Genomic DNA, 21,521 nt, shown 5'->3' with positions numbered 1-21,521 from the left:
TTCTTTTTTTTTTTGGCCGCGTTCTTTCCATATCTTGGCTATTGTAAATAAGATTGTAATGAACATGGGGGTGTAGATATCTTTCCAGGACAGTTAATGCTTTTTTTTATTTTTTATTTTTTTTTATTTTTTATTTTTTGGCTGTGTTGGGTCTTCGTTTCTGTGCGAGGGCTTTCTCTAGTTGCGGCGAGCAGGGGCCACTCTTCATCGCAGTGCTTGGGCCTCTCACTGTCGCAGCCTCTCTTGTTGCGGAGCACAGGCTCCAGATGCGCAGGCTCAGTAGTTGTGGCTCATAGGCCTAGTTGCTCCGTGGCATGTGGGATCTTCCCAGACCAGGGCTCGAACCCGTGTTCCCTGCACTGGCAGGCAGATTCTCAACCACTGCGCCACCAGGGAAGCCCCAGGACAGTTAACTCTTATTTGGAGTCCAGGAAATAAAAATTAGGGAAAATTACATGAAGGAAGTGGCACATGAATGGACAGATGCTAGAATTTTACATGGTCACTAGAGCGTATGGGGGCTGGGAGTGGCGGAACAGGTCAGTGAAAAAGTGACAAAGTCCAAGGTTTCATATTTACAGAGCTGCCAGAATTCCTCTGGACAAGGCTTAGAAATTTAGGTGAGTTTCAAGTTCTGTGATTTTCCACATCCGGCCAGTGGAGGACTCCAGGCATGACAGATTCACCGTCACGTGTGCCCCCAGTCAGGGGCCAGCTGTGGGGTTGCAGTGGCAGAACTACTGGCCTTGGAACACTGGCATTCTCTGGTGGAGCAGGAAACAAATTTTCCCCAGATTTTCCCTGAGAGAGTCGCAACCACAATGCAGCAAATGACTCTGCGTAAAAGCCTCCCTTCAAAGGCAGGATTATTCCAACAGCCCCCTAACTGGTCTTCCTGCCTCCGGTCCCACTCATTTCCAGTTCACCTTCCACAGTGTGACCAGAGGGCCCACTTCTTCCCCCCCTAAAACCCTTCAAGTTCTTGTCACTATCCTGAGGGCAAGTCCACACTTCTTACAATGGAATACAAGGCAGTTCACGACCTGGTCCCTTCAGGCCTCTGCAATTATACTCACACCTACTCCCCTTAGACTCTTTAGTGATTATTGCGGTTACTTAGATACACATTCTGAGCCTCTTCCGCTCCTGGAGCCCTTTACCAGGGCAGCTCCCTTCTTCAGGGGGTATTCCCTCTAGCTGCTGTAGTCACTTCTTCCCTCCAAATCTTTGTTGGCACTATCTTCTCATTCAGGAATAACTTTAACCCCTTCATCTGGTTACTCTTCTCAGGCATCACTTCTGCCCTGCCCCTCCTACCTCAGCCTGGACTACACACCATCCTGTGCTCTCCAATAATGTACTATAATTTCCCACAAGTTTGTCTGTCCTTCTGGACTGAAAGCTGCACACAGAAGAGTAGAGGCAGCTAGTAGCCAACAAACGTTTGTTGAATGAATAAAGGTATGGAAAGGTCAAGCTGCTGTCTTCTACCCATTGCCAGACTATACCGTGGGCTCCTTGAAAACGGCTTCGTATACCACCATCTCTCTTGCAAGCGCCTGAAAACTCTAGGAAAAGAAGGCTGGTCCCTCTTTTCCTCATGCATGGATTGCCAATACGGACCTGAAGGGGATAGGGTATTCCATACTTCGTTATATGAAAAACACCAGGGCTCCAGCTAAGGAATTAGCTGGTTGAATCCTCTCGAGAGGTTTTCCTATACATACGTGTGAGAACTTGTGTCCTGACAGGAGGCATGTGCCACAGAGGTGCGTGACATAGAACAGGAAAATGAGCAGGGGTAAAGGAGTGTAAAAGTACTGGTGGCAAAGTCAATTTATCTGATCAAAAAAGAGTCTGAGTTGTATTCTGGGAATTAGCATGAATACTTGGCTCCAGTCTTGGGCAGCAGTGTGTGAAGGACAGTGGGGAGTTACTGAGGAAAGCAGAGCTCTGTCTGAGTGTGATGAAAAAGCAGAGCATTCATCCTATCAGAAGAATACTCAAAGTGAAACTATGTACAAGGAACAAGAAAGCATTAATTGAAATAAACTACCGTACTGTTCAGGACATGATGCAAACTCAGAAACAAAGGACAATAGGAAACATTCCCAAGTGCAAACAAATGCAAAATAAATAAATTAGAGAAAGAAGATTTTAAGACACCAGATTACCATGAAGCTGTTGTGTGTGTCATATCTCTGCTTCCATTTTGGCCTAGGGCCATTCTTCAGTGATGTGTATTGTGTATCTTCTCTTCCTGCTTCATTGAAGAGTTGAGATTTTAGGAAGGGACTAATCAGCAGTGTAAGGTTTACATGCTGGTGGAGTTGAGGAGAGACTTTTGAGACAGGTTGCCCTGAATCTAAATTTCTACCTTGGGCTTCCCTGATGGCGCAGTGGTTAAGAATCCCCCTGCCAATGCAGGGGACACAGGTTCGAGCCCTGGTCGAGGAAGATTCCACATGCCGCGGAGCAATTAACCCCGTGCGCCACAACTACTGAGCCTGCGCGCCACAACTACTGAAGCCCGCGCGCCTAGAGCCCGTGGTCTGCAACAAGAGAAGCCACCGCAATGAGAAGCCCACACACCACAACAAAGAGTAGCCCCCACTTGCTGCAACTAGAGAAAGTCCACGCACAGCAACAAAGACCCGATGCAGCCAATAAATAAATTAATTTATTTATTTAAAAAAAATAAAATCTTAAATTTCTACCTTGCCAGTGACTCACTGTGTGATTGTAAGCAAGTTTTTCAACCTCTCTGAGTTTCCTCATCCATTAAAATAGAAATAATACTTTCCCTGAATTGCTGTGAGGATTCAGTAAAATAACATACGAATTTAATATAAAACACTTAGAAGATATTCTGCTGTAGTCATAGGACAATCAGTATAAAGAACAATGAGGGTAGAATATGGGGATTAAATAAAGAAAAAAGAAGCCATTGAATGAGTGTCTGATAAAGATACATTGTATTAATGCAGTCAGCCCTCTGTATCCGTGGGTTCCACAACTAAGGATCTAACCAACCACAGATCAAAAATACTGGGGGAAAAAAATTACAGAAAGTTCCAAAAAGCAAAACTTGTATTTGCCTTGTGCTGGCAACTATTTGCATAGTATTTACATTGTATTAAGTATTACAAGTAATTTAGAGATGATTTAAAGTATGGTTGGGGGGGAGGACATGTGTAGCTTATATGCAAATTCTACGCCATTTTATATAAGGGACTTGAGCATCCTCAGAATTTGGTATTGGTGGGGGGTCCTGGAACCAATCCCCTGTGAATACCCAGGGATGACTGTGTTAATAATAGCATAGCATCAACGAACTCTTTTAATGAGGCTCTCATGGCAGCGTTAACTCAGCCATGTTGCATAACCTTATACATTTTAATTTACACATTTCATTTAATAAGCATATAAGTAGTAATAAGACTAATTTAGATGCTTTTACAATTAGACAGACAATTAATGTGGCTGCTAGAACTGAGTTGAGTATATTGTGATTTTAAGATTCTTTAAAAATATATTTATTTATTTTATTTTTGGCTGTGTTGGGTCTTCCTTGCCGTGCTCCGGCTTTCTCTAGTTGCAGCAAGCGGGAGCTACTCTTCATTGCGGTGCGAAGGCTTCTCACTGCACTGGCTTCTCTTGTTTCGCAGCATGGGCTCTAGGCGCATGGGCTTCAGTAGTTGTGGCTCAGTAGTTGTCACTTGTGGGCTCTAGAGCGCAGGCTCATTAGTTGTGGCTCACAGGCTTAGTTGCTCTGCGGCATGTGGAATCTTCCCGGAGCAGGGCTCAAACCCATGTCACCTGCATTGGCAGGTGGTTTCTTAACCACTGCACCACAAGGGAAGTCCTGATTTTAAGATTTTTAATCTCCAGTCATAAGCGTGACAATGCCAAAGCAAGGTAATCATTTTAAAAATGTAGTTAAAAAAAAAAAGGTACTTTCTAACATTGAAATATTGTTGCTTCTTGGTTTCTAAAATTACACCTGCACAGTACCTAGACCAAGTCTGGGTATTCATTTTTTTTAATTGTGATAAAATAAACATGACCTAAAATTATGACCATGTTTAGGTGTACAGTTCTGTGGCATTAAGTGCATTCACACTGTTCTCAAAGCATCACCACCATCCATCTCCAGAACTTTTTCATCTTTCCCATCCAAACTTTGTACCCATGAAACAACTCGCTATTCTCCTCTCTTCCCAGCCCATGGGCAACCACCATTCTACCTTCTGATTCTATGAATTTGACTACTCTAGGTACCTCATATGAGACAAATCATACAATACTTGTCCTTTTGTGACTGGTTTATTTTCACTTATCATAATGTCAGTGTTCATCCATGTTGTAGCAGGTATCAGAATTTCCTTCTTTTTTAAGGTTCAATAATAGCCCATTGTATGTATAGACCACATTTTGTTTATCCATTCATCTGTTGGACACCTGGGTTGCTTCCACCTTTCGACTATTGTGAATAATGCTGCTATGAACATGGGTGTACAAACATTTCCAGTTCCTACATTCAATTATTCTGGAATTATACCCAGAAGTGGAATTGTTGGATCATATGGTAATTCTGTGTTTACTTTTTGAGGAATCACCATAACGTTTCCACAGCAGCTGCACCATTTTACATTCCCACCAAACAGTGCACAAGCTTTTCAATTTCCCCACGTTCTCATCAATACTCGTTATTTTCATTTTTTTGATAATAGCCATTCTAATGGGTATGAGGTCATATCTCATTTGGTTTTTATTTGCATTTCCATAGTGATTAATGATGTGGAACATCTTTTCATGTGCTTATTGGCTGTTTATATATTTTCTTTGGAAAAATGTCTATTCAAGTCCTTGGTCCATTTTTTTTTTAATTAATTAATTTATTTATTTATTTTTGGCTGTGTTGGGTCTTCGTTTCTGCGCGAGGGCTTTCTCTAGTTGCGGCAAGCGGGGGCCACTCTTCATCGCGGTGCACGGGTCTCTCACTATCGCGGCCTCTCTTGCTGCGGAGCACAGGCTCCAGACGCGCAGGCTCAGCAGTTGTGGCTCACGGGCCCAGTTGCTCCGCAGCATGTGGGATCTTCCCAGACCAGGGCTCGAACCCGTATCCCCTGCATTGGCAGGCAGATTCTCAACCACTGCGCCACCAGGGAAGTCCCGGTCCATTTTTTAATTTGATTTTTTGTTGTTATTGGATTTTTAAAGTTCTTTATATATTGTGGATATGAATCCTTTCTCAGCTATTCATTTTTTGGTTTCATTTTATATGTATTTGGTTTTTTACTGCATTATTTTAGAAACTATGATCACTCCACAAGTGACCAGGAAAAGTTGTTAATTATGTTCACAGTCGGAGAGTCTCCTTACTTTGTTCATTTTTCAAACAGTGAAAGTATAAAAGAGAAAGTTTAAATCAGCATAATCCCAGAATTTTTTTTGTTGACAATGTTAGGAAACCTTGGTTATGATTCAATCCTAAAGCTAGCCAATGCTTATGAAAATTCAGTTCATTCTCCTGAGTTCAGACAGAACAAGGCATAAATATGACAGAGAAGAACACATTTCCCAATAAATACCATCTCTCTCAAAAAGATGATTATAAATTTAGGAAATATATGCAGACAGGAGGTTTGAATCTACTGTTTAATATAATATAAATAAGAGGCATTAAGTACTTTTTAAATGTAAAAGTCACTGGTATCATTGCATAGTTGTAAATAAGTTCTGTAAAGTCATAAGGAGATATAGGAAGGAAATAGTATGTCAAGACTTCAAAAGGAAGGTGACCCTTTGATAGGAATAAATACAGGCCAAATCATAAAATAGTAACTCCTACTAAAATATATGTTCTGTGTGGGCAGGGATACTTATTTTATTCACTCTTGTCTCTGAAGTACCTAGAACAGTACCTAGCACCTCATAGCGGGCGATCAATAAATATTTGTTGAATGAATGAATATACAGGAGAAAAATGTTGGTGCACAAGGCAGAGTGAGATTGAGAGAGAAAAAACTACTGAGAAGAACCCAAGGAGATAAAAATCACAAGCAAAATTAGAAGATATTTTAAACCGAATGAAAGTTAAGCATGTCTTACTCAATATTTTATGATAACCTACACTATTGGTGGGAATGTAAATTGCTGCAGCCACTATGGAGAGCAGTATGGAGGTTCCTCAGAAAACTAAAAATAGAGTTACCATATGATCCAGCAATCCCACTCCTGGGCATATATCCCAACAAAACTATAATTCAAAAAGATACATGCACCCCTATGTTCACAGCAGCACTATTCACAATAGCCAAGACATGGAAACAACCTAAATGTCCATCGACAGATGAATGGATAAAGAAGATGTGCTATATATATATACAATGAATACTACTCAGCCATAAAAAGAATGAAATAATGCCATTTGCAGCAACATGGATGGACCTAGAGATTATCATACTAAGTGAAGTAAGTCAGAAAAAGAAAGATGAATATCATATGATACGTTTATATGTGGCATCTAAAAATTTATACAAATGAACTTATATTTACAAAACAGAGATAGACTCACAGACACAGAAAACAAACTTATGGTTACCAAAGGGGGTAGTGGGAGGGTGGGGAGATAAATTAGGAGTTTGGGAGTAACATATACACACTTATATATAAAACAGATAAACAACAAGGTCCTACTGTATAGCACGGGGAACTATACTCAATATCTTGTAATAACCTATAATGAAAAAGAATCTGAAAATGAATATATACGTGTATAACTGAATCACATTGCTGTTCACTTGAAACTAACACATTGTAAATTAACTATATCTCAATAAAAAATAAAGAAAAAGAAAAGAAGAAAGAAAAAAAAGAAAAGGTACAAAATCCTTTCAACAACGAGAACCAGTCCAGGTCCTGAACATGGATGTGAGTGGCAGTACTACCTACAGTTACGCAGGGCAACATTTCTACTTAGGGCCAACCAAAAGAGGTTAGAGCGACAACACCTGCATCTGGGCCTCCCCAGAGGTCACTCCTGCAACAGGCCTTCTTGGCCTTCTTGACCTCTAACTCATCTCAGCATTATCGCCCCTACCCCTAAACTGCTCACTGGTGGGTGACCTAACGGAGCTCTGGAAAGCATTTCCCTTTTTGCTGTTCTGGTAGGAAACTTGGATCAGTAGCAAGCGGAAAAATCTCCAGGGAGAAACCTCACTTGCAGGGGCTGCTGCTGGCCTCCTGGCTCCTGGGTTTTTCGGATCTTGACTCTAATTTGCAGAGTCCTCATTTCATCCGCAACCCAATCAGTCCTGGACCTCTGCTGGAGGTGGAACTGCGTCCTTATAGCTAACCTTAATTTGCTGAATCTGAAATATGGAGCTGAGTAGCGCAGTTAAACTTTGTGGCATAGGCCGTTAGCTGCGCAGGTGACATTCTCTCCTTCTGTCCTATCCAGAGTGAGAAAGGCCACTGTTGCTCAACAGGGTAAAGGCAAGGTGAGGTTGAGGGCAGAGGCGGTTCAAGCAAGGTGCTACCCATCACCTAGGGCCTGAGCAGAGACTGGGAAAAAACTGCGGCAAGGGAAGGCCCCCAGCAGGTTTTGGAGGATAATGGGAGACAGAGCCTGGGGCCGTTGCCAGGAAATGTGAAAGCCAGGAAGTTGTTGCAGAGGGCAGCAGGCAGCCTCACCCTGAATCTAGAGGTGCTACTGATGCATCATCCCAAACTGGACTGTCACAGTGTGATGCCAACTAGCATTAAGATGATTTGACTCAGTGATTTTGAAATTGCAAGCTGTGACACATTAGTAGATCTTGAAATCAGTTTATTGAGCTTATGCCTCAATATTTTTTTTACTGAAAAAAAATAGAATATAACAAAGTATCAGGGCTTCCCTGGTGGCGCAGTGGTTAAGAATCCGCCTGCCAATTCAGGGGACACGGGTTCGAGCCCTGGTCTGGGAAGATCCCACATGCCGCGGAGCAACTAGGCCCGTGAGCCACAACTACTGAACCTGCGCATCTGGAGCCTGTGCTCCGCAACCGGAGAGGCCGCGACAGTGAGAGGCCCGCGCACTGCGATGAAGAGCAGCCCCCGCTCGCCGCAACTGGAGAAAGCCCTCGCACAGAAACAAAGACCCAACACAGCCAAAAATAAATAAATAAATAAATTAATTAATTAAAACAACAACAACAACAACAACAAAGTATCAGTGTCTCATGAGTAATAAGGGTATGTTCTGATTTGTAAAAATTTTGTTTCAGCTCTATTTTGTGTGGTGTAAACTAGGTCTCCATGTAAAATGGACTTCCGACTAGGGGTCATGCCAACAAAGTTTGCTAGCAATGGCTAATTCCCCTCGCTCTGATTTTTTGCAATCCCATCAAATAATCTATTGACTTGAATTTAGCTACCCATGTAAAAAGATGGCATTAATCAATAAACACAAGAATTCAGTTGCCTGACAGTTTTATTTTTCATTGTGAATTAATAAATGGCATTTTGATTCTACTATTATCACTCTCTTGTGAATTTTTCTAGCATGAGTCAACTTCTTACTGCCCACATTCCACTGCTGTAACTAATAAAACGGATTTCTAAGTCAACCAATGCAAGGACTCTGTATCAGAACAGGGTTATTTCAAAGCAATCACATCCTTACTGATCTTTTCCCTGACCTCTGACCTGCCTCCCATCTATCTTCCACCCAGCAGCCAGGGTGATCTTTTTAAAACATAAATCCAGTCATTGCAGCCCCTGCTTAGAACCTTTAAAGGTGTTTAACTGCATTAAGTTGAACCAAGTGAAATAGAAATCGAGCAGGACCCTGTGCGGCTCCTGGGCTCAGAAGCCTTTCTGTGTCCCCTGTTACTTGTTTATAGGGAATAGAATCCAGCCTCCATGACCTTCCCTGAGTCCCAAAGGGCAGATTGGAAGAGTTGCTAATCAGGGAAGGGAGGGGATGCCGAGACACGGGAGGAGCAGCCAAGAAACAATAGTGCAGCCTTGGGGCAGGGTCCTGGTTCCTCCTCAAGGGATACACATAACAACATCTTTGAGTTCTTTACAGGACTAAAACCCCCAACAAATGGAAGATGTTATCATTCTTCATTCCAGAAGAAGACCACCTGAGGCCAGATTAAAGGAGTGCAGGCCCTGCACACACCCTAATCCTTATCAGCAATCCTGTCCTTGAACCATTGCTGTAAAACCCCTCACCAAATCTTCCCGGGTTGGGACACACAGTTTTGAGGGGCATGAGCCTGCTGTGTCCCCCTTTGCCTGGCAAAGCAATAAAGCTATTCTTTTCTACTTCATCCAAAACTCTGTCCCTAAGATTCAATAGGCACTGGTGCACAGAGGCTATGTTTTCAGCATCAAAATCACTGGTCAAAAGTGAAAATCAACAATTTTATGTTGATCAATCTAATAAAAATAAAACAGAAACTCCTCACCTATAAGGACTTGTATGATCTGGATCCAATCTCGTCTCTTTGTTTTAAGCATGTTCATATCTTCATCATGCGATGGTTTTCCTTTTTTCTTTTTTTCTTTTGACAACCCACAATAAGAAATACATTTACATCATCATCCAGGATCCACATGTATATAAGAAAATGTAATGTGCTTCTGGCCTTGATTGCAACATTACTTCCTAAGAGAAGCTTTCTTTAACCAACTTATGTAAATGGATCCCACCCCGTCCTTGATTCTCTATCATTGCATCCTATTAATTTTGTATAGCACTTAGCATAATCTGAAGTTCTACATTTACTTACTTACTTGTGAGAAAAAGTAGCCCCCTGATATCCAGGAGCTGGCCAGATATAATCACTTAGGCCTTGGTGTTGCTGTGAGTTGGCCCAGCACTCATAACTAGGTCTTGATGTTTTCCCACTGAACATAAACAATGTGACACAATATCAACAGTAGATAAAGGCACTCTGTGACCATGATGAATCAAGACCAAAATAAGACCACTCTGTAATCACATCTGAATAGGAGAGAAAATGATAACATTTTCCAAGCTATAAAATGCCAAATATCCTCCCTCCAGCTAATATGAGTGACTGTCACTTCTTTCCCAACTGCAGTTTTAGCCTTACTCCAGTCTGCCCTCCCTATAGATAAGATAGATTGATATGATGAATCATATAATTATTCCTGCTTCCTGAAAGCACCCAATCCAGACCAAACCTCTGTTTCCTTGAACCCTCCCCCAAATTACCCAAACAAAATCCAAATCTTTTAAGTCCTTTCTAAAACCTTCTTACTGAAACGCCCCTCGTTTCCCCATGGTGTTATTAACTCATTTGCAACAATGAGTTAATAAACTCAACTTGTTCAACTATACCTGTGTTCCTGGTATATTATTCACCAATATATTCCCTGGGCTTTTCACAGTGCCTGGTACTTATGAGGTGCTTAATAAATATCTTAAATAAATAAATAAATGAGAATAATTTGTTAGCTTCCACCTTCCTGGGCAGAGGTGGGGGACCTGTCTGGGTGACTGGCTGACCTTCCCAGGACACCGTTCTGCATTGCTGTGTGACTTCATAGCTGTTAGCTTTTCTTAAACTATTGGTGCTCTCTTCTCTGATCCTCTCTCCTACTAGACAGAGGGGTTTTCAATTCTTTTAAACGTGTTCAAACCAAATTCTTCCACGATCTTGGCTTTCTGAGTTCTCAGTGCTTAAATATTCTCTGGATGGCAACAGGCAAAGCCCAGCTCTCACCTCTGGGTCTGAAGAGTGGTCCACTGCGATGCTCTTTCCAGGCAAGAATTTCTTTGACAAACCTCTCCTGACTCCCTCACTCACCCTACCTGGCTTCTAGTATAATAGTTTATCTCTGTGTTGAGGTTCACTGTTAAGCATCCATAATTTTAAATTATTTTTTTCTGATTATAACAATAACACATGCTCATCACCGAGCATTTAGAAAATGCAAACTAGTTCAAGGAATAAAAACTGAAATTAGCTGTAATCCCATAGTTAGAGATCTTGCTTTAATTCCAGCTGGACATATTGATATTAATATAAATTATTAATACTATGTATTTACATTGTTCCTTTTTTGGGGGGGGTTATAATGTCACCTTTAATTATTTATTTATTGAAGTATAGTTGATTTACAATGTTACATTAGTTTCAGGTGTACAAAAGAGTGATTTGATATTTTTATAGATTATACTCCATTTTAAGTTATAAGATATTGGTTATATTCCCTGTGCTGTACATTACATCATTGTATCTTATCTACATTGTTTCTTATGTGTAGTTTTTTTTTTTTGGCCGAGCAGGATCCTAGTTCCCCAACCAGGGATCAAACCCAGGTCCCCTGCAATGGGAGTGTAGGGTCCTAACCACTGAACTGCCAGGGAAGTCCCTCTTATGTTCTTAATAAGAACATTATGAGCATTATCTTCATCATTAAATATTCTTTGAAATCACCATTTTCAACTTTGTCATTCTGCTCAGAGAACATTTATGTGCTAAGAATTCAAAAGCCAGAGTATTAATCCAGTGCATGGATATACAGTCCTAACTTTATGTAGCCGATCTTCTAATACTGAATATTTAGATTTCTTCTAATTTTTCATTGTTATAAATACTTTGATGAACATCTTTATGTATGAATCTTTGTCCATATTCTTTAGAAAGTTTTCCTAGAAGTAACATTATTAGTTTAACATGCATGAATTCTTTAATGCTCTCTATAGATATTGCAAAATTGTTTTAAAGAATTTACTTTCCTTCCATAGAATGAACCTGATTCTCCAACCTTCACCCACACTAAATATTACAACTTTTAAATATATGTTATTAGGTAGTTTTTTTTAAAGTGATATCTAATTTTAACTTGCATTGTTTATTGCTGGTCAAGTTCGGGAATTTGTTGAAATATATTTCTTTAGGAATCCAAATACTCTCCCTACCTTATGTTTAAAAACATAATTAAATAAATCATAATACCTTAAAAATAATGTCATTAGTCATTTTCTCACATAAACTATTTATTATAGGACCCCCATAAATATGAAACAAAAAGGAAACAAGTCTGATACTGAGATAATATTTTAAATCAATACTGTGGTGGAAAAGTCAGGATATGCAGTTGCCATATTTATATTCCATGTTGAATTCAGAATTATTGGTGGGGGAAGAAATTGCCAGGTCATAATTTCAAGGGATGAGGATTTAGAAAAAGACTTCTATAAATTTTGCATATTTATTATGTGCTACTGGGTTAAGCCATGACTAAGATTAGAGACATGAGGGAAGAGAAGGAAGTGTATTCCAGACAGAAATACAACTCTGCCAAAGGTTCAAAAATACCCAGACATTTCCCCAGTGGTGTTTTGCAATTCTTCATATTTGCATTTTTCTCATTACAAAGACCCTAGCCTGCAGCCAGAGCTATTTTACCTCCTCAAAATTCTCTGAACAAAACTGCCTGGATCCAGATCTCTATTTTTAACCCCCCTGAAACTCTTTTTGAATAAATCACTTGATCTAAGTGTGTGAAATACGCTCTGAGCTCTGAATAGCTTCAATTATATTACACTCTATTCAGGTAAATTCAATCCAACAAACATTTATTGAGAACCCACCATGAAAAACAAACAAAAAAAGAGATCTGTAGGAATAACAGATATATCAACACATAACTGCAATACACCATGACTCTCTATGTGATACAGATGGAAATAAAGGACCATAGAAATACAGATAAAGGGGCTTCCCTGGTGGCGCAGTGGTTGAGAATCTGCCTGCCAATGCAGGGGACACGGGTTCGAGCCCTGGTCTGGGAAGATCCCACATGCTGCGGAGCAACTGGGCCCGTGAGCCACAACTGCTGAGCCTGCGCGTCTGGAGCCTGTGCTCCGCAGCAAGAGAGGCCGCGACAGTAAGAGGCCCACACACCGCGATGAAGAGTGGCCCCCGCTCGCCGCAACTAGAGAAAGCCCTCGCACAGAAACGAAGACCCAACACAGCCAAATAATAATAATAATAATAATAATTAATAAATTAAATAAATAAATTAAAAAAAAAAAAAAGAAATACAGATAAGGGACAGAAAGAAAAACTCCTCTTACCTCTTTTCCTTTTGTTGAATGGGAGGTTCAAAGGTTTTTCAGGAAGTAAAGGAGAGAGAGAAGAAAGAGAATGGGGTAAAAAAGAAGAAAACAATTTTAGTTTCTTTCCCATACCCACAAACCTACCCCTCTCGCAATTTAAGCCCTAGTTAGTACTCTGAGATTGATCCGGAATTGACGTAAGTAGCCAAAGCTTTGGGGCAGATGGCTGAGGATTTATTGGGCAACATGAATGGGCCACAGGAGTGACCAGCTATGTGGAAAACTAGATCAGATATTCTAAGAGGTATATGCATGTGGTTGTATTTCTAATTTTCTTACCACTTGGTTGAGATATGATTCATATGTAAAAAGCTGTACATATTTAATGTATATAACTTGATGAGTTTGGGTTAAGTATATACCTGTGAAACCACCACCATCAAAGCCACAAATGTATCCCACATTTTCCTCCCACCTCCATCATTAGTATTATTATTGTTGTTTGTGTGTCTATGTGCGTATGTGATAAGAACACTGAAGAATTACCCTCTTAGAAAAAAACAGAGCTGGAGGAATCAGGCTCCCAGACTTCAGACTATCCTACAAAGCTACAGTAATCAAGACAATATGGTACTGACACAAAAACAGAAATATAGATCAATGGAACAGGATAGAAAGCCCAGAGAGAAACCCACACAACTATGGTCAACTAATCTATGACAAAGGAGGCTAGTATATACAATGGAGAAAAGACAATCTCTTCAGTAAGTGGTGCTGGGAAAACTGGACAGCTACATGTAAAAGAATGAAATTAGAATGCTCCCTAACACCATACACAAAAATAAACTCAAAATGGATTAGAGACCTAAACGTAAGACCAGACACTATAAAACTCTTAGAGGAAAACATAGGAAGAACACTCTATGACATAAATCACAGCAAGATCCTTTTTGATCCACCTCCTAGAGTAATGGAAATAAAAACAAAAATAAACAAATGGGACCTAATGAAACTTCAAAGCTTTTGCAAAGCAAAGGAAATCATAAACAAGACGAAAAGACAACCCTCAGAATGGGAGAAAATATTTGCAAACGAATCAACAAACAAAGGATTAATCTCCAAAATATATAAACAGCTCATGCAGCTCAATATTAAAAAAACAAACAACCCAATCCAAAAATGGGCAGAAGACCTAGATAGACATTTCTCCAAAGAAGACAGACAGATGGCCAAGAAGCACATGAAAAGCTGCTCCACATCATTAATTATTAGAGAAATGCAAATCAAAACTACAATGAGGTGCCACCTCACACCAGTTAGAATGGGCATCATCAGAAAATCTACAAACAACAAATGCTGGAGAGGGTGTGGAGAAAAGGGAACCTCTTGCACTGTTGGTGGGAATGTAAATTGATACAGCCACTATGGAGAACAGTATGGAGGTTCCTTAAAAAACTGAAAATAGAATTACCATATGACCCAGCAATCCCACTACTGGGCATATACCCAGAGAAAACCCTAATTCAAAAAGACACATGCACCCCAATGTTCGCTGCAGCACTATTTACAATAGCCAGGTCATGGAAGCAACCTAAATGCCCATCGACAGAAGAATGGATAAAGAAGGTGTGGTACGTATATACAATGGAATATTACTCAGCCATAAAAAGGAATGAAATTGGGTCATTTGTAGAGACGTGGATGAATCTAGAGACTGTCATACAGAGTGAAGTAAGTCAGAAAGAGAAAAACAAATATTGTATATTAACGCATATATGTGGAACCTAGAAAAATGGTACAGATGAACCGGTTTGCAGGGCAGCAATTGAGACACAGATGTAGAGAACAAACGTATGGACACCAAGGGGGGAAAGTGGTGGGGGTGGTGGTGGTGATGGGATGAATTGGGAGATTGGGATTGACATATATACACTAATATGTATAAAATAGGTAACTAATAAGAACCTGCTGTATAAAAAATAAAATAAAATTCAAAAATTCAAAAAAAAAATAAAAGAATTACTCTCTTAACAAATTTTAACTATACAGTAGTTACCTATAGGCACTATTCTGTATAGCAGATCTCCAGAACTTAATTATCTCACATAATCGAAACTTTGTACCCTTCAACCATTACCTCCTCATCCCCCTCTCCCCGCAGCTCCCGGCAATCACTTCTACTCTCTGCTTCTATTAGCTTGACTACTTTAGATTCCACATATAAGGGAGATCAGCTGTATTTCTAATTGAATGGATCTTTACAGGTTACAAAGTCCTCCTTCCTTCCTATGTATTCTCATCTGTCCTCGTAACAACTTGGTAAATGAGGAGTTTTTTTTTAAATTTATTTATTTTATTTATTTATTTTTGGCTGTGTTGGGTCTTTGTTGCTGCGCGTGGGCTTTCTGTAGTTGCGGTGAGCGGGGGCTACTCTTCGTTGCAGTGCGTGGGCTTCTCATTGCAGTGGCTTCTCTCATTGCAGAGCACGGGCTCTAGGTGCATGGGCTTCAGTAGTTGCCGCACGCGGGCTCAGTAGTTGTGACTCACGGTCTCTAGAGCGCAAGCTCAGTAGTTGTGGCGCACTGGCTTAGTTGCTCCGCGGCATGTGGGATCTTCCCGGACCAGGGCTCGAACCCGTGTCCCCTGCATTGGCAGGCAGATTCTCAACCACTGCGCCACTAGGGAAGCCCAAATGAGGAGTTATTATTCTCCAGTTTTGCAGATGAGAAAACTGAAGATCAGACAAATTAGGTGACTTGCCCAAGACCAGAAAGTCTTGCCATCCAGAAAGTGACACAGCCAGGCATGAAACCTAAGTCTTCTGACTGCAAGTTGAGTGCTCTTTTGAGAAGCGGAAAGCCAAAATACATTAGAAGGCATGCTCGTATTATCCATGCATGCAATGGCTCCAGCTTCTAGAATTTTAAAGATCCCTTTTAAAACCTGTACTAAAAGCTGGACTTCAGGGACTTCCCTGGTAGTCCAGTGGTTAAGGCTTCACTTTCCAATGCAGGGGGTGCGGGTTCGATCCCTGGCTGGGGAGCTGAGATCCCACATGCCTCAGGCAAAAAAAAAAAAAAAAAAAAACTGAAAAATGAAACTAACAAACATAAAACAGAAGCAAAATTGTAACAAATTCAATAAAGACTTTAAAAATGGTCCACATAAAAAAAAAAAAACTTAAAAAAAGAAGCTAAACTTCAAAGGGGAGGAAGTGAGGAGGAAGTTTTTAGTTATACCACGGATTTAGGCAAAAGATGCAGGAAAAACATAACGCTCTAAAATGCTCTAAAATTTTCACCTGTCTCATAAAAGGAGAGGTAAAGCTGAAGAAGAGAGCTAGACAAGATCAACTACAACAGGGACTTCCCTGGTGGCACAGTGGTTAAGAATCTGCCTGCCAATGCAAGAGACACAGGTTCAAGCCCTGGTCGGGGAAGATCCCACATGCCGCAGAGCAACTAAGCCCATGCTCTGCAACAAGAGGAGCCACTGCAATGAGAAGCCTGCCCACAACTAGAGAAAAGAAAGCCCACGCGCAGCAAGAAAGACCCAACGCAGCCAAAAATAAATAAATAAATGTATATTAAAAAAATAAAGATCAACTACTACAGTATTATCATCCTATTTTCATTTATTACTTATTATTAAGTAATAATACTAATACTCAAGTAATACTCATTATTAAGACACTTAAAATGTACTTACAATATTCCAGGTACTGTTTAAGTATCTTAGATGTGTAAACTCATTGAATCTGCACTACAACTCTAAGAGGCAGGTACAATTATGATTCCCATTTTGCAGATGAGGAACCTGAGGTACAGAGAGGTTAAGTATGTTGCTCAAGGTCACTTAAGCAGTAAGTGACAGAGATCCATGATACAGACCCAGAACACTGGGCTTCTCAGGGCCACTTAACCACTATACTGTACTGCCCCTCTGGTCCCTGCAAAGCTCCTCCCAAGAACAGCCAGACTTCCGTTTGACATGGGCTAGGGATGTTCCTCCACACTGTGCTCCCATAATGCCTTATACATTCCTGGTCAAAATACTCCTCACATTTTCTGTTATCACGTGTTTAATTGCGTCTTTCTCCGTCATCTCAAAGTTAAGGCGGCAGATTCTGTGACTCTCTTATTAACCACTGTAACCCAAGCATCAGGCTCAATGCTTGGACCACAGTAGTTGCTCAATGCATATTTGTTAAACTATTGAGTTAAATTAATCTAACAAGCACTTCTATAATGTTTACTATGGGCCAGTCACTGTTCAAAGAGCAAATATTAAACACCCTATGAAGCACTACATACTATTTTACAGATAAGGAAACTGAGGCACAGAGAAGTTGAATGATTGGAACACGGTCACACACTAGTAATAAGTAACAAAGTCAAGATTAAAAGTCAGGCAGTCTGACTCCAGAGTCCACATTACTACTAAACTGAATAAATACATGAATGAATGAATGAAACATCTATCTGTATGCACTATGTAATCTGGGACTGCTGTTCCTTAGGCTTTTGTGGTCAATTAGCTTTCCTAGTGGCTTCTTGAGGGCTTCCTTTATGGCTCACAGTTATTTTTCACTGGCCTCCCCCAGTGGAAAGATGATGAACATTACAATTGCAACTTGGCTGAGTAAAGTACCAGATATTTCTGTCTCAGTTACGCTGCTTTTTATTTAGTCTCTACAAATGTCTCAAGGTGGAAATAGTTGTCTAAATCTTTGGAAAAGAACTAAAGAACTGGATTTTCATAGCATTGCTAGATGTCAGTAGAGTGCCAAGTGGGAAAAAAAGGCTAAAAGAATGATTTTATTTCCAAACATGCAGCATTATTTTGCTGAAATCCCTCATGTCCCAAGTAAATTTTGTGATAAAACGTTGAAACAAAATTAAATATACATATTTAAAATATTCAAACAAACTTCTATGACATTTTCTGCAGTTTATTACTTACTTGATTTGTTCTACAAAAGCTTGCGCCATGAAAATAGGATCCTGGTTTCTTAAAAACTATTTGATACCTACTGGAATATTGGGAGGAAAAAAAGGCATAGTTTGGAAGTAAATGTGCCCGAACATAAAAAAATTTTTTTTAACTCTTGAGTCTCTTTACTGGTATTTCAAGGACTTGGAATGAGAAAACCACACAGAACTGTGCTCTCAGTGATGGAGCAAGAGTTATTATAGTCAAGTTTATATTTTCTCCCACTTTATTCTCATCAGAATATGAAACCTGTTTGCAGCATATGGGCCACTTCAGTGTGTAGCACTGGCCCTGGTATCCCCACAGGTGTTCAATAAATACTTGCTGAAGAGAGAGTAACATAGAAGGTTAGATATCCAACTCCTGTGTTCTAGAATGGCTCTTCCAAAATGCAGATCAGCTTCTCCAAAGAGATAAAAGTGAAACCCCAAATCCTGTTTTCCTCAAAGTTTTTGTGGCAGTCAAACCCAAATGAGAAATCAGAAACCATGAACCCAAAATTTTTAAATGGAGTTGTTCCTCAAGGTCTTTCAGATGAATCATAAATTATGACGGTTTTTGTCTCTGTGTCTGAATTTTCCCCCAAGTAGAAATAATTTATTTTATTTTGGTACCACATTGAGCATGAAATGAAAAGAATCTCTCCCTCTCACCTCTTTCCCCAGGCAACAGATTCCTTCTCCAGAGGGAGTTACTATTACTAGTTTCTTATATATCTTTCTGAAGACATTCTTTGCACATACATAAAAATTTTTTTCACAAATGATAATATACCATACACATACTTCTGGTCTCTCTTTTTCACACACCAGGACGTGATGGACATGGCTCCACACCAGCGTATATGGATCTGTATCTTTCTTTACATGACTACACAGAGTTCCACTATATGAATATACTTAATTTCTTTAGCCAGTCTACTATCATTAGACATTTAGAATTTTTATAAGCAATTACCAGCTATTATAAACAATACTGAAAAGAATATACCTAAACATACAGACCACAGGTATTTCAGAGGGAAAATAATATTACGTAAACACAGAAAAAAAAGGCTCTTTGAAACCCTTTTAGGGGTACTTATTTTCAAATTTTTAAAAAAAGGGAAAAAATTTAAATCTCTAGTAATTTAGTAGGACAATAAAGTATAATAGAAATTAGAGGTTTGTAACATGCAAAAGAAAACTGGATTCTTTTTGGAATGAATGTTCTCTTTATGAATAGGTTGGTTTAAGAGTTAAGTGAAGTGTTTGGATAGCAGCACAAGACGGTTGAAGAGAAATAACTTCAGCTACACGTGTGCAGATTTTTCCATTGCACAAAAGCCTTAAAGCTGGAAAAGGTATAAAACATGGGACTACAAGTTTGAAATGATTAAGGCTGGGAGAAGGGTCTTAGTCATGAAAACAAAGTAGAATGAACAGGTTCAAATAGTTTTGCAGAGAAGCATGGCAAAGGGAAAGGCAGAGAACAAGAGCAAGAGAGTTATAACGGAACTAAGGGCAAGTCTTGAGCTGAAAAGAAAGGCTAACTATCCAAAGGATGGCTATACAATGATCAGTCCAAATAGGGTCAGCAATGAAATCCATGGAAGCCTCTTTGCCAACATGATTTTGCATCTCCATGACCAATCCTGATTCTTTCAACTTGGGGGAGTATCAGCCAGGGGAAGCCGGTGGCAACAAAGCAAAAATACCAATCAATATGCCACCAAGTTTTGCCTGAGTATCTGGACAGAGAAAGACGATGCATGTGACCTAGGCTCTGCAATTAGATGCTCTTTCTAGGACTCTGAGTGATGCAAGGAGGAAGGGCTAGTCAGATTTACTTGTGGCAGTATGCAACAGAGGCAACAGGGCCATTTGAGACATACAGAACAATGGCGATGGATGCGATGCCTGTGACATTTGTGCTCTTAACCAGACTGCTTCAGCTGCCAGCCCCCTGGTCCCTGCCTGTTTTCCAAGCCTGGTTCTCCATTTCCAAGCCAACGGAGTGAGTCATCCAATGTCCTTCTAATACATTTATTTTCCACTTTTGTTAGCCAGGACCCATCACTGTTCTTTGTCTTCAAGAACCCCGACTGATACAGTGAACGTGAAGTGATTGGGGCCAGCCTCTGACAGAAATAAGGACAAGGGCAGAGATCCCCACAACTGGGTCCTAAAAGGGAAAACCTCTGACACTGGGCTATAGACTTGGTCTCAACATGCAAGGCCAGAAAAGCAAAAAGCAGGGCAAAGGTACATAAGGGCTGCACTGGTCTCTGGGAATTAGATAACGCTCCTTCCTTCCGATGAGGTTATTAAGACTATTGGAGGATAAATGTCTGAATGCTCTTCTCTCCAGCAAATGGGAGCTGGTTGCATGCAGGAGAGGGGAAGGGCAGAGAGTGAAGAGGAAATTGATGAAGATATCCAGGGCAAAACTGCAGATTTCAAATCCAATTGTTCAAAGGGAGCTTGGTGGAAGGCGGCAAAGGATCTATAACTTGGAAACAGTAAGACACTATGAGCAGGCTGAGTGATTCTTTGTGATACTAGTACAGAGGGAGTTGAGCCCTTGAACTCATTTGCGTTCCTCGCTGCCATATCCTCAGTGGTGCCTGGTACACTGTAGGTCCTCAATAAGTATTTGTTGAATGAATGAAAGAAATCGTTAAAATTGGACACCCACCGTTAGTTGGCACCTCATCAGGGCACCTCATGTAGGTAGGATGGGATAATATTTGGGGTTTCAATCTAGACCTGTCTGATTCCAAAATCCAAATTCTTAATCATTGGTATATATTATTTACTTCTTGGACTCCAGCAGCAGTAATTGCTCAGGGTTTTGCCACCTGCCAAGCCACGTGAAGGCTCCCATCATGGCTGCTAGTGCTCACCAAGCTGTCACTTGCCCTAGTTGCCATCGCCTCCCTCTCTGTGCATCATCATGGAAGATATGCTGGATTTTTCAAGGTGCCAAAGCTCCTCTGCATCCTGGGCAAACGTGCTTTGGATGTCATGCTTTATGAATGAGTATTAGTGACATGATATGCTCGTATATCAATGTCACACAGAGATTTTAGGGACACTGCTCTTTCAGAGTTGACTCATAGCTCACATTTCCTCCTCTCCCTGGTACATACACCTGCACTTGGGTGCCCACATTACTCAGATATGAGTTTATGGAGGGGGCTGAACTGGGACACAAATCTGAGTAACACACATGAGTCAGTATCATCCCCTGGTCCTCCAATGACTAAGGCTCTGTTACAGTCCTGTATACCAGGTTCTTCCCTGGAGACTCATGTCTCTCAGGAGATTTTTGGGGATCTTCTACAGGTAGAATTCTGGTGGCCATCCCTCGGTCTCCCAGAGGCATCATACTTGTATGAATCCTAGCAGTAGATACAAATGAGATTCTCCCTGGGGTCCTTCTTGGACAAAATTAG

This window comes from Balaenoptera borealis (genome assembly GCF_965194805.1).
Source record: "Balaenoptera borealis genome assembly, chromosome: 7".
In the NCBI taxonomy this organism is placed as follows: domain Eukaryota; kingdom Metazoa; phylum Chordata; class Mammalia; order Artiodactyla; family Balaenopteridae; genus Balaenoptera; species Balaenoptera borealis.
This window is presented reverse-complemented; position numbering follows the sequence as displayed.